Source organism: Nuphar pumila, chromosome 2 (genome assembly GCF_984573655.1).
Source record: "Nuphar pumila chromosome 2, dmNupPumi1.hap1.1, whole genome shotgun sequence".
In the NCBI taxonomy this organism is placed as follows: domain Eukaryota; kingdom Viridiplantae; phylum Streptophyta; class Magnoliopsida; order Nymphaeales; family Nymphaeaceae; genus Nuphar; species Nuphar pumila.
This window is the reverse complement of record NC_143250.1, coordinates 14306059-14326023: the sequence shown is the minus strand read 5'-3', so window position 1 is coordinate 14326023 and position 19965 is coordinate 14306059. Positions and strand designations below refer to the sequence as shown.

General features: G+C 40.7%; 1 pseudogene; it reads right to left on the bottom strand.

Annotated features, from left to right (window-relative positions):
- Positions 1-7084: 7084 nt before the first annotated feature.
- Positions 7085-8392, bottom strand: LOC149844826 (subtilisin-like protease SBT1.5 pseudogene; annotated as a pseudogene).
- Between the last annotated feature and the right edge of the window lie 11573 nt (positions 8393-19965).

Genomic DNA, 19965 nt, shown 5'->3' with positions numbered 1-19965 from the left:
ACTTTAGAATCAAAGTCATAATTAATAAATTTAACCTTCTTCATGTCGGTTACCATCATGAGAGAATCGTCAGCGGTATATACCGGTTTTCTTGAGCTATTCAAGCCTTCATCATGGTTTGTCATGTGGTCTGAGGCTCATGAATCTATAATCCACTCATTGTTTGTAATACATGAAAGAAGGGCATGAGTCTTACCTTTAAACACTTTGTCTTCCTCAAACCTTTTTTTTACTTTCAAGGATATCACCAGTAGGAAGACGATATTGAAGCAATCCATCTCACATCCCTCTAAGTGTACCAATGTAAGTACTAAAGGGTTTATCATCCCGAGTATATTTAGCTATTTCTAATTAAAGCTGATAAACTCTTGTAAGATTGAATTGTTCACCATAAATCTCTTTAACCGCATCCCAGATTTCCTTTGTTGTGTTCATAAACAGAAATTTTATGGCAATAACCGATTCCATAGAGTTTAAGATCCAACTCATGACCATATCTTTTTCAGATTCTCACTTTTCATAAGTGGGTTCGGTGGGTTATGGTTTTTCATTTTTTCCAGTGATATATCAAAGTTTGGTCTTCCACTGAGAAATAACCTAACGGCTTTTGCCCAGCTTAAATAATCGACCCCATAGAATTGCATATTAATGATTTTAAGAAGATGATTTGGCTCAGAGTAACCAACCTTATTATCGATAACTTGAGTGAAGGAACTCCCACTATTCTCAGCAGCGAAACCTCTTATGGTATTGAGAGCATTGCCGACCATTGATCCTCCTCTCAATACGGATACTACCAAATCACTGATAACTTCAACGCATCATGCTCTAATACCATGTTAGAGAATGCAACCATACACATGAAGAGCATAGGTTAACGTGGTTCGGCTGTCCAGCCTACATCCATGGGAAAAAATAGTCACTCTTTCTCAGATTTTCTTTACCCACTATTGGTTACACGATATATAGAAAACTAGCAACAACAATAATAGTAATTGCTCGAGATAGACGATATCTCCATATAGAGAAAACAAAAAACAACTCACGACATGATAATCTTGCATGATGCAGTTGCCTATGCTGGCTCAACATTTTTTGAAAACTAAATCCATATCATAACAATATTTGCAGAAGGACATCTCAAAACCACGTAGTGATTTGCTAAAGGACACCACAAATCGCGATGCCGCAATTCGTGTAGCGATTTGCTGGACACCGCAAATCACGTAGCGATTTGCTGAAGGATCCTCTTATCTCTAATAACGATAACATTGGAAAAGGTAAGAACGTGCATGCAACATGGGAGAATAACGTAAAGCAGACCCATGATGACTTTGGTCCAAGATCTGAATCCTATGCATGATGATGTGGAACTTGAAATGGACCCCTCTACAAACCCAGGAGCCTAGTAAAGGTGATCCACATTTACATAAATCTGATTGATTAACAAAGAGGCAAAGGAAGCAAGGATTTTGCCCTTCACCTCCCTAGTTGGATTATGACCTAGCTTGGTTTATGGGTCTATGCATTAGGCTTACAACCAAATCCAGATTTGGTTCCATCTTTTGAGAGAGACTATATATATTGTTCTAAAAGAAGAGAATTAATTCAGAGATTGAGAAACCCTATTTTATTGTTTTCTATTTCATTCAATAGATCATAGTTTTTCTTTAGTTTTGGTATCAATCTGGAGGGTTTAGGAGGGTTCCTCCTAATCACATCATCAAATGTAAATGGTTTGAATTTGGATCAGATGTGACCAATACCATATCCAACTAATCGGATCTTGGCTAAATGGATTTAAATTCAGATGGTGAAAAGCTTAAATCATATCCAATTTTTTACATGTAAAGGGATTTGGATATTCATATATTTGTCAGATTTGGTAGCAAAAAAAATCAAAACCATATTTGCATCCTATTATAATCGTATATGGTTTTAGCTTACCAAATACAACCAAACAGAATCGAATTCAGTCAGATATCAGATAAGATCTGACCTATTTACATCCCTATGTCTGCTGGTGTGTTCTTTCTCTTAGTATTAATTTTTGAGAAATTGAAAGGTGCAGATCCTCTTGACTTGTGTTGTCATCTCCTCCATTCAAACTTAGCTTCTCCACAACTTGGTTGGCTCATTTAATGTTGAACTTGATAATGTTTCCAAGGTTGCAGACCAATAAAAACTTGACACATCGTAACAGCCTACATGATTCTCTCAACAGGATTTGACTCGTTTCTCTCTCAAAAAGCTCCCAATTATCTCGCCTTTTGCCTAATGGGTAAAACATTATTCAAGAGAACTAAACTGTATTGCTCCATTAATTACCACAATTAGTTAACTAAGGCTGCGTTTGCATGCCAGCACAAACGCCACGCTGGCAGCACTTGTGGCGTGTTTGTCCTGGACTTCCTGACGCACTTCAGTCTGAATTTATGATTTTCACAGGCTGTATGATGTCATGGTGTTATGATCAAATATGAGTCTTAGATATTATATTTTTTATATTCATTCTTTTTCCTTGTTTAATTTCTTAAACCCAAACTAAACTGGAATTAATATTTCTTTTGCTGTTTTTAACTGACATAAATCCTCAAACCGTTGGATCTGTGTACCTGAACAACATGGGGAAGGTTTTCACAAATTTTGGGTTGGATCAAAATTGCACCATGTAGGTTGATCCATGTCCAGAATTGGACTAAGCCGTATAATGACCGGGTCTGACCAATGGTTAAAACCATTGTTTTTACAGCACAGTCACAAATCTCGTGCTTAGGATTTTTGTGCAAGGGAAAATCTCGGGATAAACTGAACTTTAAATTGGCAAAACATAGGGAAAATCTCAGTATGTTTACCATTATAAGTATAAGAAACTAATAAAAAAAACATGCAAAAAATGAGATAATATCACAATAATATTATGATATATACTGAAAACAGGTGAGATATTTTTTTTTAAATCTCGTGATATTAACAGGATTTTCACAGCCTGTGAAATTCTTGCAAAAATATTTCGAGTCTTGGAAATTGTTATATCTAATGCACATCTTCACTCTAATGTCCAGAGCTAACAGGAGTTTGGATCTGGGTCTGGACCAAAGCAGGAAGATGAGAAAATGGACAGGATTTGGATCCAGTGGGACCCATATGGTTTGTCCAATTGTCCTATGTTAGAGCCTGGACTGAATCAGATTGAACCTGGGTCACTTTTTAAAAAATGGGCGCAGTTTTATTTAAGATTTACTTATAGGTTTAACTTGTAAGTACTTGGCTAGGATATGTCCATCAGTATTGCTGATAGAATAAACAAAAAAAGTACTTATTTTCCCAACCGAGAGAGAGGATCATGTACGTATGTGTTCAGAACAGCATTAGAGTGTTTGGATTGAAGCATCGATAATTTGTTTGTAAAAACAACCCAGACATGGTTTTGGTGCTTAGGGCAAAACACTTCTTTCTCAAACAGTATACTACAAGAATTCTGTGGATTAACGACGGACGTTATCATCGCTAATCCACCACTAAAATTGTTAGCGATGGATTGGCGATGGATAGCGTTTGTCGTAATTTTTTGGTCGCTAATTAGCGACAGAAAAGATTTGTCGCTAAATTGTGAGGGATTAGCGAATGCCACAATTCATCGCTAAATAATGACTGATTTTGTGTTTGCGACAGATATAAATCCATCTCTAATCCATTGGTAAAATTTACCGATGGATAATATCCATCGCTAAATTGCATCGTTGTTTTGTACCTGGATTTTCGCTGATTTTTAGCTGGATACATATTTGTCGCTAATCCGTCACAAAATTTAAAATAAAAAAAAATAAAATATAAATATCGAGAAAAAATTTTCTCGTTGTACAAATTATATAAGTTGTGTATAGACAAAAACACATAAAAAAATTGTATACAAAATACGCAAAACAAATTTAACCAAACTGGCTATTTGATTGCAAAGCTTGCTAACAGCTGCAAGTCAACAATCACACAAAATAATATTCCAAAGGAAATTTTAATAAGTGAGACAAGGATGAACGGTGCCAATGTAAACACAAACTCTGAAACATGAAACAATAGAATAAATCGAAAGGCTCACGAGAATGTTGGCATTTTGCTATACAATCCAATGCAATTTTCTCCCTCTCTTCTCTTTTCACCAATGCTTCTTCATTCTCATCCACTGAGGTCAACAGGGGCGTTGAGAAGTGACCAGAACTCTAGTTATAAATAGCTGATTATGGAAGAAAGCAGCATTTTGAAACTCCAAAAGTCCCAGCAGACCCTAAAAGTGAATCAGCTAATCCAGAGTCTGAAGAATTTAGTTGGTTTGGCCTGAACTCTAAAGAACACACTCTTCACATTCCAGCCAGGTAGTTTTGTCGAGGAGGGCTAACAGAAGAAGCCCTGAATGTCATTGGCAAACGACTTGATGAAAAATAAACAAGCTTGAACTTGTATCTACAATGTCTGAATATTCTAGAGGTGCCTGTACTAGTCCATATCCTAACAAGCTTTCAAATCAAATTGCAGACCTACAAGCTCAAAAGAGCTGTATTAATAACTTAAAGAGACATCTGACAAGATTTTACCAGCCTTCATGTCAAACCAAGATGATGACTGAACCAATCCAGCAAGGGGAGTTGTTAGAAGTGTTGTATCACCATGATGAATATTTTCAACACTTGCCCACAAAGAATTTGTTGGCACTTGCTCAATACCAATCATAGAAAGTATACGCCGACCAATACTAGCAACACAAGGGCTTCCATCAATGACAACATCAAAAAGGCTTTGAACTATATTCAACTCAACCTTGCTTTTTTCATCATCATCACATCTTAGACCATCCCTCAATGAATTGGATCCAACATCGAACAATGTACCCAGTCCAAAAACAACTGAAGCTCTGACCTGCAAAAGATGAACTATAATCATAAAATATCAGCTTATAAAGCCATTTTGTTTTGCCAAGATAGACTGAAAAAAGAACCTTTTTTTTTATTCAGAAATTAAATATTTTTAAAGTTTTTAAGAAAGGAGAGGTCCAAAACCTACTTGTGCTAGGATACTTTTTCATATCTCATTTCCTCCCCCTTCACATTTATGCCATCATTATTACATAATATCTGTTAAGGACCAGAGTAACCAGTAAGAGCAGTGTAGCATTCTAAAAGACCCTGCTCACCAAATAGTTCTCCATAGTTTTCAGAACATACGGACACAAAGATGATTGTCGTGATAATGCTAGTTTGTAGGTGTAGCTCTAAGAGGTTGTGTGATCCATGAATCACCTGAAGGCGAATGTGTCTAGAAGAAGTTAGCAGTAGTAGCAAGATATTCTGAAAAAGGCATATCGAAAAGTGTATACTCTAATTCATTCCAAAGAACAAAGATTGGAACAAATGATAGATCCACAAAAATATGGCAGCATACAAATAGTATCACTATAGTTGTCAAAGGAATTCATAATGCATTCTCACAACATTAGCCAAAGGGTGTTGTTCTTCCCTAGAATGAGGAAATTTAACTTAAAGTGGTGAAAGATTCAAGACATGGCGAGAGAAGATGAATAAATTAACATGACATGCAAACTTCAAAGTTGACAAAAGCAATAATATATCTACCACCAACATACCCACGAACTAAGTAAAAAATTATGCAAAGAAGGAATTTACACCCAAGAAACATGTAGTTCAATCATCCTCAGCATTTCAAAAGACAATAAAATGTGATAGAAACATTGTAAGAACTATATGAAAATACATATACATGTGTGTATAGAGAGACAAACAGAGAGATCATAACTCACAGTAGAAAAAAGCTTATGATGGTTTAATTTTAGGAAACCAAAATACAAACAAGTGAACCAAACAAATAGCAGATGTGAAAAAGAGAAGGAACATACCTAATCTTCTTTAAATGCTCTAAATCATCCCTCAATTTCATGTCCAACGAATTTGAAACAACCTGGGAATATCTCCCATCCTTGTAATCCTTCTTCTTGTTGAGAAACCAATCTGAGATCTTGAACTACCGAGGGTTCACAACAATTACCATAAGTTGCTCTAGCTCAGCAGACGACAACTCACCATCCCTATAAGACCAAGGAAACAAATAAAAAGCAAAATCCCTTCTGTGACAATGGTTCACAAATGGCACAAGAAACAAACGTGAATCCAGAACATTATACAAAACCTTAAGTTATGAGTACAAGGACTCAGTTTTTAAACTCAAAGCACATAAATAGCAATGTCACCCACTATGACGAAGCCAAGGACCTCGCCGCCCTCGCCCCTTCCTCGAACCGGGCCCACCACACCACCCTCCTCCACACTGTCAACTCCTCCTCCTGCTCCCCTTTCTCCGTCTTCAACCTCGACCCCTCCTTCCTCCTGTAGAAACCCTGTCTTTCTTCCCTCCTCAACGCCGTCTGCTCCAACTCATTCGACGCCGACATCGATCTCGGCTGCGACGGCTGGTTCTTAGCCTCCTTACAAGGAAACCTTAACCCCAATCCGGCTATCGATGCGAGCGATCACCTGGGCTTGATGATCCCTGGCTACGGGTTTGACGGCTTGAGCTCGCAAACCCAAATGGGTGCCTCAAATTTTAGCCCTACAGGTCACTTGGCTCGGATTTTGCCGCTCTGTGATAACCTGAGCTTTCGCCTCTTTGGATTAATTGCAAAGATCTTCACGATCCGATCAGCCACCTTTCGCGACGACGACGGTGAAGGCAATGATGAGGAGGATTTGGAGAGGAGAAAGGAGGGGGGAGGAAGGAAGAGAGAGAGAGAGATCATGCCCTAAATGGGCCTTTTTATATCACAAATTAGCGACGAATTCACGATGAAATTTTTTTATCGCACAATCTGTTGCTACTTAGCGACAGATTAGAGTCAGAAAATTTTCATCGTGACATTCATCGATAATTTGCGACAGATTAGTGAAAGAATTTTTTCAGTCGGGACCCCAAACACGCACTGTAGCTACAGTGCGTGTTCGGGGGAGAACATGCAACATGCTCTCATTACCCCTGTTACCAAAAGAACAAGGATGGGGAACAAATTAAAAAAAAAACATCAATGAGCGGCCCTCTCTCTCTTATGCATTGGCTTGAGGGGCGGCCGCCAGGCCGAGGGGCCGGTGAAAGTGAGGGCGGCGATCATCGTTGCGAGTATCATGTGGTTGTCCATGATAATACCTTCGTCGTCCGATGCTCCATTGGCGAGGATCATTCTAAGTCCGCCTGCACGCCCCACCATTGTGCCCTTCTTGACTTTGGGGTTCCTTCTTCGGTCACAGAGCACGATTTTCCCCTCCAATGAGCTAGGGTTTAGGGATCCCTTCATGCAGAGCGAGGACGAGTAGTCATTGTTCTTGTCATAAGAAATCAAAGCATTTTTGGCATAGATGAGGGGGAGGAGATGCCCAACAGGGAGACATGGGCCAGCATAGAGTAGGGATGGCAGTGGACTAGGGTAGGGGACAAGGTCTCCACCCCCGCCCCCTCTAAAAATTTTGCCCTACATCCTCGCCACCATCCTTGCATGGGTTTTGATTTTAATCTTCATCTCTGGTTCATTCTCTGCTTCATGTCCTTTATCCCTGGTCCAAACGGGATGAGGCAGGTGAGGTCCCGTTTTCCTGGTCCTTCTGCTATTGCCATCGTCTGCCTTCTGTCGTTAGAGGAAGGAGAGGAAAGAGATGAAAGAATGCAAACTTGCACAGCTCGTTAGAGAAAGGAGAGGAAGGAGAAGAAGGAGAGAGGAGATATTCGAGAAAGGGTTTTATGTTAGGGTTAGGGATATATATATATATATATATATATATATATATATATATATATATATATATATATATATAAGATTTTATAATATTATAAGAGTACAATAGCAAAATTTTTAATGGGGATTGGGGACGGGGCAGGGTGGGGCAAGAGCATGTCCATCCTCGCACGGGTTTTAGATTTAAACCTCTATCCCCGGTCCATTCCATGTTTCATGTCCTCCATCCTCGGTCTAAATAGGGTGAGGTGGGGCGGGGCCCCATCCCCCCGGTCCACTGCCATCTCTAGCATAGAAGCTGACGTAAGGGATTATTCGTCTGTTACCAAGGCAAAGGTTGGCGGGGAAGGATCTGTCCATGGTTCCCGCTCCAACAGTGGTGATCCAGGGGAAAACATTCATCACTATCATCTCGTTGGCTCCCTTGTTCCTGATGGATGCGAAGATGAAGATGTACTCCACCACGCTGAAGGCTCTGATTGCGATTGCATTGAGGTAGTAAGGCACGATGCTGCCGATGATGGAGAGTGAGATGATGTCGATGTCATCGGTGATGTCTTGATCAAAGGCTGCGAAGATGTCTGAGTCAAAGTACCCCGACATCTAGCAGACCTTGTACACCGTGATCCTCGCCTTGGGCACCATCTCGGCAACGACACCTAGGGCTTAGATGAGCATGCTCGCCTCGAAGACACATTATTCATGATTGTCCAAGTTTTTCGCAAATCATCATCAAACAATGGACATTTGAAATGCATTATCCAAGTACGGTCCAAACAATCCTTTGACTCGGTACAGTTATTATGGAACGAACAAAACCAATGTTTTTGTTCATTTTGTTCAATCCTAGACAAACCACCTTTAGAGAACGATCCTTCGACGATGGATCAAAAAAATAAGCACAGATAAACAAAAAGCGAAAACAACCACACAAAAACAAAGATGTTACATGGTTCAATAAAAACTACCTAAATCCATGACCACACTGAGCCTTCTTCTTTTATCAATTGGGATACACAATATAAAGGAGGATGCCTCCTTAAATAAGAGAAGTCTATAAATTTTAAGTCTAGTCTACTAGCGTTGCTGAACACAAGGAGTCTAAAGTAAAAAGTGTTGCGGGTCACAACAAGGAGTCTAAAGTAAAATTATAGAATTACCCTAAAAATTTATGGAGGTAGAAAATATGGTTCACACTCCTCTAACAGGTATTTGGGAGGATTCAGACGGACCCTGATGTTTTGGATAACGGACCCAGTGACATCCCTAGTCGTCCTAGACCATGAGAGAAAGTACATAGTCTTGCTTTTGTGGTTGATGTTATGAAAGAGAGAGGGTATTAAACATTGATGGTGCCTAAGTGTTGTATGTTTTAATGGCTGTTTTTCTTTTTAAGTATTACATATTGATATTTTAGAGACTTGCTCGCTGTCTTATGTCAGGACTTGTTATCATGCAAAGTAGGATGACCATGCCTCATAAATGCTATTTTAGTAATCCTTTTTGCCAATAGATAAACAAACTATAGAGCAAAACCATGGTTCCACTTTATGTTAAATAAAAAAAAACTAGTAATTTTAAGAAAAATGAATCCCTGGTGAAGTGAATAAATGGATCATTTTTACATGGTAAATTGGTAACAACCGCAAAATGAAAAATGATTAATGGCATTGGTTTGGCTCCATCTTGTTGGTTGGCCCCACCTTTTTTTATTAATCTTAACATAAAAAAAAAGGAAAAGGAACTCAAACTTTATCAAGGGATGTAAACGGGTTGGATTTGGTTTGGATGTTGCTTTTACTGAATGACCCAATTGGATTTTGCCTACTTGGATTCCGACTGGTTGGAGAAAGGGTAGAATCAGACTAATTACATGTACTCAGATTAGGATATCCTTGAAATCAGATATCTATCAGATTCAATTGTCTAGCCTCGGAGTTTTATGCTGCCGGCACACCGACCATAGGTATGGCAGGCTGAGCCAGCACAATCAGGTCTTCCTGCCGGGTGTAGTTTCTTTGGGTTATAAATTAAAAAAAAAATACTAACCCGAATCTAAATCTGATTATTAATCAAATATTTCTTTTTTAAGTCCAACTAAATAAAGTTAGATATTGGATAACATCCAATCCACTGACATCCCCATCAGTGACATACCCTCAAAATTTCTTTTTGGTTAACCAGAGAAAAACTGCCTCACTCATTGAGTTGATTTGCATGGAACTCAAGGTCCCACTTATATCATCAAGGCGTATACCCAACTTCGACCAAGGGGGCAAAGAACATGCACTCATGAGTTTTGAACTCGCGACATCTCGTCAACATGATGACATTCATGAGTCGCCCCTATCAGATCAGCAAAGCCCACATGAGCTGCCTTCAACATTCTTATTCACATGAAGTGGATAAGTTTAGACATTGTGGGCTACAATGCAGGTTATCTGTAGAAATCAATTGTTTGATCTTGGTTGCATATGCCTTGCACAGCAATGGGCCGGGACAACATTGGCATTGGATAAGATCCAAAGATGGGCTCACTTGGTTCAGGATACCCTGAATGACTTTGCTGAAGTGATGAGCTAGAACCTTACGAAGTAAGGGTCGGGCCAGAAGAGTAGTAAATTAGGTTAAATATATCACAGGTTGGATACCCGACCCAGATGTGCATACAAAGTAACTAAACGCTGATAATAAAAAAATGAGAGAGAGAGAGAGAGAGAACTGATTTGATCCTTGCTCTCTTTCTTGAAAGCAAAGTTAGATACCAGCTATGTCAACGTCTTACTATTGGTGAGGGAAACGAAAAAAACAAAGGAAAAACAGAAAATATGTGTAATTTTCGATGGAATTCTTAACGTGATGAACCTGACAATAATCTAACCATGCTTATCTAAAGAATCGGGTTTGGGTTTTTGAAAAATGTATCTGGTCAGTTTCTCACGATATTATCACGAGATTTTCATAAATCTCACGATATTTGTTACAGAGGGTCCAAGACCTTCGTGACCACCGTAAACCTCGTTGATAAGTCTCACTGTGCGATCAGCAAAGTATTTTCGGATCGAATTATGAATTAGAGTAGATTCAAAATTCAAGACAACCACAATAGATTCGAATTAGTCCTAATATAGCAGGTTAGAGTCAATCCCAACCCAGCTCTGATCCAACCTGTTGTCAACCCAAGTAGGCTTTTGAAAAACTGAGTTTGCCAAAAACCTGGTTTTGCCCTTGTCATCCAAGCAAGGCCTAACAATGAAAAACCAATGTCAAGTTAACACGACTTACCAAGTTGCTTTCATGTGTCACTTTTTCAATTGTCTTCTGGATACTCAAGGCCCATTTGTTTCACAGGAAAACAACCTTTTTCAACGTGTTCACACAAACATCATGGATAAAAATGGTTGGCCGTGTGGCACTGCAGTGGACTTCACAATTTTTCGCACGATGGCTTTTTTCGTATGAAAAGGGTGCTTGTGGCCTTTTTCCGAGCCACGTGTACTTTCCCAAGAAAAGGCCATTCCTGCTGTCCTTGTTGAAACAAAAGAGCCCTTCTAATCTGATTGCAAGCATTCATTATGTAGTTTAAGTTCATGTGTATATTGTTGCATATACATGGACACTCCCATGCACATTGCTGAACCTGTTCACTTCCTATTGGGGCAGGTTGTATGCACCCCCACCCCCACCCCCCCCAAAGCGCGACCCGTGTGTTCGGGTCCAAATGAGCGCCATGCTTTCGTGTACGGAGGAATAACTTGGGACCCGCGATATTCCTCCGTACACACCCGAACAGCTGAATGAGCACCAACGTGACTCATTCGGACCCGAACACACGGCCGCGTGTTCCGGGGGGGGACATACAACCTGCTCTCACTTCCTATAGACAGGGCTCGTTTCATCTAGTCCCTGCTGCCAAGGAGATTAATGATGGAAAAGAAACCTTGACACAGCTAGCTGCAAGAAAGTGACTTAGATCTCTTGCTTAAGCTAGTAATTTTGGGATCGAATCCCTCTGCCACATGGGGCAGCTGTTGTTCTGGTAGGGGTCCGCCTAACCCCAGTTTGCCTTTCAAAAAAAAAAAAAGTCTAATAATGGTTTTAGAGCTGATGGCATGTTTGTCTGCAGCTGACAAGGGTTCGCAGCAGCACTTGCCAGGGAAGCATCGTCTGCGGAAACAAAGTCAGATCCCCAGTCCAATGGAAAATCTTTCAGCGGAAAGGAGGATCCTTGCATTGAAACGAGGGCCTCTTTCCTTGAGGAAATAGATTCCTCTGTTTGTGTGGCCTGCAGAAATGCATGCGGCCCCATGCATTTTCTGCGGAAAGCCCCGGCTTTCTGTGACACACAAACGTGCCCTGAGGGCATGCACTTACTTCCGAGGGCTGTGGAAGAAAGGACTCGGAAAGCTCAATGAATGCTTTGGTAATGCTTTATATTAGAAAGATAAACCATCAGTTTGATTTAAAAGACTGGGAATTTCAGAATTTGCTTAGTTAAGTCAAACTTTTTTCAAAAAAGAAAACCTAGACTATATTGATCTTTAAACTCGGGCCGTTGCAACATCCTCATGTCCAAAAGAGCAACAAAAAGTCTACTTCCTGTTTTTTTTATAATCGAGAAAAACAACCTCACTCGCTCGTGAGCTCATTGGTGAAAAACTCATATATCTTGGTCACAGCAAATGACATGCAACTGTTGGTTTCGAACTCGTGACATCACTTCAGCTAGGTGACATTCACAAGTCATCCCTATATATGAGTGCAGCCTTTGTGCGTTGTCTAATTTTGATAGATGATTTTATGAAAGATGAAAATTAATATTAAAGCTTGATGATGTGTGGTTGGCGGTTAGATGTGGTTTTCGATATTTGCCTTGTATCCTATGGGCACATCTTTTTTTTTGAAAGGCAAGCTCGGGTTAGTCAGACCCCTACCAGTTATACAACTATACCACTGGGTTTGAACCTGCAACGTCCCAACACAAGGTGACATGCACTAGCTACTCCTACCATACAAGTGGAGCCCCGGGTTGGTTTATGGGCACATCTTGTGACATGCAAATGCCATAAATCATATTTTAGTATTTTAAAAAGCCAAACAATTTAATTCAAGTCTCACATGGTTAGAAGGCAATTCGAGAACCAACGGGGGCTCAGCTTGTCTGGTACGTTACCTAGTCTTGGGATGTTGCAAGTTCAAATCCCAATGATACCGTTGTATAATTGGTCGGACACATGGGAAAGAAATGGAAGAGGGGTAAGGGTAGGGATGGCAGTGGGGCGGGGCGGGGGACAAGGTATCCACCCCCGCCCCGCCTCAAGATTTTATCCTCCACCCCCACCCCGCCTCCCTGGCGGGGATGGATTTTATCCTCCACCTCCGCCTTCATCCCCGTTTCATGTCCTCCATCCCTGGTTCAAACAGGGATGAGGTGGGGCGGGGCGGGGATATTGCAGGGAAAAGTGGTTGGGGCGGGGATGAGGCAGGGATCGTGGCGGGGACGGGGCGGGGCGGGGCGGGGAAAAGTGCACGTCCATCCTCGCCTCCACCCCTGGACGGGGATGGATTTTAACCTTCATCCCCGCCTCCATCCCCGTTTCATACCCTTCATCCCCGGTCCAAACGGGGCGAGGCGGGGGCCCACTTTCCCCCGGTCCACTGCCATCCCTAGGTAAGGGCTTGAGAAACAGGTCCTCCTGATAAACCTGGTTGAAAAACAGGGGTGACCTGTTTGGCAACCAGGTTGGCCCAAAATCTGGTTTGACACCCAAAACCAAGTTTTCAATCTGGATAAAAGGAGCAGCCACGGGGTTTTATGCCATTGCGAGTGACGGCCATAGCTCAACAACATATACCGTGACAGATCTTTGAATTGCCATGAGTTTTCTCGCGTCATAAATAAGAGTCTCATAGATGGATTGCCTTTAGGGGCGTAGTTAGGGATGTAAATGCTTAGGATTTGGGTGGGATGTAGCCAAAACTAAATTTGACTAATCAGACTTAGATTTGGATTTGGGTTTGGATGAAAATAAGTTAATACCGAATCCAAAAAATACATAAAATAAGATTTGGATGTCTGTTGGATTCAGTCATGAAATCCTAAACTAAATCCAAATTTGATTACTAATTGGATTCAGTTTTAACCAAATCTGACTAATCAGATTAGGAATTAGGTCAGATATGGAATATATCTGATCCATTGACATCCCTAGACGTAGTTTTCCCTTTCATGGATCCCACAGTTAGGGGTGTAACTAGGTCGAGTACACCTGAACCAAACCAATTAGCCCCAAACTGACCCAATTTTGATGGATCCATGGGTTTGGGTCGGGTTCAAAATCTACAACGTTTAAATAACAGATCAGTTCTGGATATAGAAAATGTAGACTAAAACCAATTAGAGCCAACCCGGTTTTTATACCGGAATGGTTCTATGTAACTTATACGTGATTCTGGATGTACCCAAAATTGTTTTATACCCGACCTATTTTCATATCAGAATTGACCCGTGCCTAAAACCGTCTTGGACTTGACACTCAAACCAATCCTAACCCAAACCTAATATATGACAATTATGAGAAATTTAAATATAATTAATATTAATAGAAATATAATTATCACTAATCCAATAGCTAACTCTAAAAAGTTAAAAGTCCTAATAAAACTTAAATGTGTTAAAACAAAAAGCCCACTTATACTTGACATAATTTAAACCTGGATTGATTAACCATACAGGTCCATAATGTAACGCCCCAAAATTTCAACTTGTGATTTCGAAAACATTATCGAAAAACCTTTCAAAGATTTAAAGTTTTCACTTTTAAAAGCGACAGCGGAAGACATTTAGAAAGGAGCACAAGTCAACAATCCTGGGTACGTTAGCTGAAAAACCATCATTCATATGAACAACAACTTAAAGGAATTAAGAAAATAAGGCAATAGATTAAAAATCTGCAGTTTATTACAAAATGAGCATTTTTTTTTCAAAGTTCAATAATCTAAAGAAAAACTCAAAAAAAAACTCAGAGCCAAGCCGCCATCAGAAAGAAGAAAAATCTTGAGCCATGTTGCACCACGTCATCGACCGCTTGTGAAGTCTTACTCATCACCTGCCCATGAAATGGGTCAGTTTCACAACAAACCAGTAGGTGCACAAATAGATAAGTAAAATAAAATAAAGCAGGACATTCATGAGATAACCTGTTTATCATATTAAGGCAACAAATACAATTGAAAGTTATTCTAACAAGTGTAACGTAAGCAAAGAGCTGTTGTTTGAAGCATTTCAAGCAGTGTAAGACTCCATCATCTACAACTAAAAAAGACATTCTTTAAGTTCTGATATTAATTGGCTTGTGGGTACGCACAGACGCGAAACGTAGAAACAACCGAGATCGATCCGGGGGTTTATTATGTCAGGTGTTTTCATTAACCCGGATGGCTGACTGAGTCCGCTCCTAAGGGAACGATCAGTGACCAAGAGAGTAAATCTCCAAAGGCATTCGTGGCCCATGGATGCATCCAACTTCTGCAGAAGTACCTGAGAGTTACCACCTAGGATAATTTATGGTAATCTCAATTCCCCTAACTTTGATGACTGGGGAATCTGAGTCTTTTGCCCATGGAGTGGTTGTTAACAACTTGTCCATCGGAGTTTTTGTACCATTCATCCTCTCCCTTGATGAACTGTAAAGGTCGAAGGGGTACGACGGGGGTTTCTTAACCATCGTTTCATTCTACATGCTCTGGTCTGTTAGACCCACTTGAGCATCTTGCATGTGAAGGCAAGTTCTTACCATTTATGTGATCTCAGCATTGTGCTAAATACACGCTTCGAGGTTGCTACAACCTCATCATCCAAACATCGTAACACATATGGGACGTACTTGTCCAAAAGTACGATCGTACCTACCTAGAGGTACAACTACAATGAGAGGGCAACATTTAATGTCTTGTGATTCTTTTGGTTCATACATGACATATATTGCTCTTTGAGCAATTGGCCTGTGGAGGCCGACATTGTCTCATTGATAACGGTAAAGTGTTGATTGCCCACTTCAGGGTACCTCATTACCTCTCGTAAAACTTATAACGTACCTGTCTTAAGGTCCAGTATGCCAAATAAACTATTCTATCACAGAATCCTTATAATTTATTTCATTCATACAAACTCTTCGTGCGACTTTCCCCTACCTCGGGATGTCGTGCAGCTGCGTGCGTCTACGGATGTAGATGATACGAGGTTCGGGCCGCGGAGCGCGAACTGGACCCGTTGCATAAATATGCAAGAGTGTGAAATATTCAAGTATGCTAATATAATTAATGGTGCGACGGGGGCAATGGTAGGATTAGGCGACAGGGAGTGAGCCCCTGTCGACAGCACCGAGGCGGCAGGAGGGCGAGCCCCTGCCGAAAGCAACGAGGCGGCAGGGGGCTAGCCCCTGCCGACAGCAGCGAAGCGGCAGGGGTCGAGCCCCTGCCAACAACGAGCAATAAGACGGCAGGGGCCAACCCCTGCCGACAACAAGCAACAAGACGACAGGGGCCAGCCGGCAGGGGTGGAGCCCCTGCCGACAGCAACAAGGTGGCAGGGGGCTAGCCCCTGCCGACAACTGAGAGGCGGCAGGGGGCCAACCCCTGCCGAGAGAGAGAGAGAGAGAGAGACGGGGGTGACAGGGGGCAACTGACCTCCTGTCGGTCGCCTGATCACCCACAGGGGAGAGGGGTTGTCGCAGAGGCCATAGGTCCCTTGCCGGCACTCCAGCAAACCCCCATAGAGAGAAGGAGATTACAAAGGCCCCGTAGGCTCCTGTCGGGCCTCCGATGGGCACATGGGAGGTGGGAGGGCGCGGCAGGGGCCGTGCGCCGCTTGTCGGCCTCCCGGTGAACCCTCAAGAAGAGGGTGAAGAGGGAGGTGAAGAGATGAAGAGGGAAGGTACGTATTTGAGAGGAGACCGACGGCGATGACTGACATCATCGATCAGTGTCAGCGTGGGTCGCAGCGACGGCGGCGATCGGTGCTAATGGCGTGCGCAGGGAAGGAGGAGGGGGCAGCACGAGGGAATCGAAGAGCTTCGAGAGGGAGGCGTGCCTCTCCTCGCCCTCCTACGTTGCTCTTAAAGGGCTCAAGGGGGGGGGGGCGATAAAAGGGGAAACCCCGGTGGGTTTCCTTAATCCACCCGATATCGCAGGCGGGGTGCGGCTCTCGGGAAGAGGATTTTCTTAAAATCCTCTTCTCGAGTCGGGTTTTTTAAAAACCCTATCGAGTGGGCCCGGGTCAGGTCCGGACCCGACTCGGTCCGAGTCCGATACATTTTTTTTTAAACCGTGGGTTTTACACATAATCTTAGTAATATGAAGACCGACTCATTTTTACTCAACCCTTTTTTTACCTGAATATGCTAACTCTTATGAGTTCATTATTTTCAGCCATAAATCAAACTGGGCCAGGTTTGGGTCTATTTGTTAAACATGATAAAAAAATGGGTCTGCTTAAGACCCCAACCATTTGAGCCCCACTGCTCCCAAACAGCAAGAGAGTACCAAAGCATGACGGAAACCACAACACAACCTCTGATTCAACACTCTAAAACATAGCTTAGATGTTCTGCATGACGGGCCAAGTGGGGTCAGCTTCCCATGAAAATGTTGTTACTGTAAAGTAAAATACTAGAGGAAAAGAATGGTCGATCAAATGTATTCACTTGCATTAAGATGTACATGACATATATACAAGTTGGATGAAATAACGGATTCAAGAGAAGATAATACAATAGCTTCCTAAATAAAAGATAATATAACAACTTTCTAAAATCTGCTTGCTATCCAATATCTCTTTAGATTTGCCTTATCCATGGTATAGATCGGTTTACCGCATTTACTTTATGAGGTAAAACCGATATTACTCTCCATTTACTTTTACATTCTCCCTCAAGTTGGTGCCTCTATGCTTAGGAGGCCCAACTTGCTAACAAGATACCTTAAGCTTTATTTACTTAGTGCCTTGGTCAGTATATATATACTTTGATTTTTGCTTGGGACATACTTGGTACTAATAACTCTTGCCTCTATTTTTTCTCAAACGAAATAACAATCCAACTCTATGTATTTTGTTCGTTCGTGAAATACTAGATTGGCCACTATATGCATCACAACTTGATTGTCGCAATATAAGATTGCTGGGCCTTCTTGTTTACAACCAAGATCTTCAAGGAGATATGTCAACTATACAACTTCACTTGTTCCTACTGCCATACTTTTAAATTCCTCTTCTACTGAAGATCTAGAAACAACTACCTGTTTCTTTGTTTTCCAAGATATGATATTATTACCTAAGAAAGTGCAATATTTTGATGTTGACCATCTTGATATCAGATAGCTTGCCCAGTCAGAGTCCACATAACAATTTAATTTGATATCACTCTCTGCTTTTAGCATGATGCCTTGCCCAAGTATTCTCTTTAGATATCTTAATAACTTAGTAGTGACTTTCCAACGTTGCCCTCATGGCTCATGCATGAATTGACTGAGTATATGCACTGTATATGTGATATTAGGCATTGTGATGGTTAGATAAATGAGTCGGTCGATCAACCTTCTAAAGATGGTTGCATTTGTGACTAGATTTTCACTGTGATCAAACCTCTTTTGTGGTTTCATGGGTATTTCTGATGACTTTTCTCTCAAAAAACCTGCTTCCTTCAACAAATCAAGAACATACGTCCTCTCATTGAGAAAAAACCCTTGTTTTGATCATGCCACCTCTACGCCTAGGAAATATCTCAATTTTCCCATATTTTTTATATGGAAGGTTTTGTCAAGGAGTTCTTTCAACTTTTTAATGTCCCCATCATCACTTCCTATTATAATCACATAATCTACATAAATTAAAATAAATATTTCATGCCCACCATGTTTCTTGAAAAACAATGAATAATTTACCCGAGATTGTATGAAACCAAACTCGATAAGAGTGTTTGAAAACTTTGCAAACCATTATCTGGATGCTTGTTTCAGTCCGTATAAAGATTTATTTAGTTGACATACTCGATATTTCCCCTATTGACGATACCCAGGTGGCAATTGCATGTAGATTTTTTCATCAAGATCCCCATGCAAAAATGCATTGTTCACGTCCAATTGATGAAGAGACCAATGATGTTTGATAACAATGGATAATAAGCATATCATAGTAACTAACTTGGCAACTGGGGCAAATGTGTCATGATAATCCAAACCTTCTTGTTGAGTATATCCTTGTGCCACTATACGAGTCTTGTATCGTTCTATGCTTTCATCGAATTTGTATTTAATTTTATATACCCATTTTGATCCAATCGCATGCTTCCCGGTGGCAAGGGTATAAGAGTCCACATGTCATTGTCTCTAAGAGCTCGTAGCTTAATGTCCATGGCAAACTTCCACCATTTATCCCTCATGGTAGTGATATAGTTCTTAGGTTCTTCATGAGCAGAAATGGCAGCTAGGAAAACATGATAAGAGCTGGAGAGTTATGAAAAAATTAGGAAAGAAGAGATGGGATGATAAGTAGAGTCTTTGGAAGTAGGCAATGAATGGTCATAGAGAAGAGCTTGGTTACATTTATAATCCGATAGATAAGTGAGTCGAGATCGGTTCTATGAAGAATGCGAAAGTTTCAAATTAGTGTTAAGGTCTGGATGACAGTGGCCACTAGAGTTTGAGCATGAATTCTAATCTTGAACATTATTTTTAAGAGGACAATTAGAATGGAACATATACTCAATAGGTTTTGGTAAAACAATATCATCAAAATGTTTGAATTTTTTTTCAAAAAATCTGCCTCCTTAAAAGGAAAATCAATTTCTTGAAATATGACATCTTGACTGACAAAAATAGTATTTGTTTCTAAATCAAATACCTTATAAACTTTTTGTCCTAAAGGATATCCGAAAAAAACACATTTCTTGGCTTGAGTATCAAATTTATTTTTAGAACTATAATGCGCAAAATATAGGCAACTAAAATTTTTGAGATAATTATACTTTGCCTTGGTGCCATTAAAAAGTTAATAGGGTATATAATTATTTGAGGAAGTAATGGTGGAAACTCGATTAATCAAATATGCAGCGGTGAGAATACATTCACCCCAATCTTTTGTCAGCATATGAGCTTGAAATTTAATCACTCAAGCGATT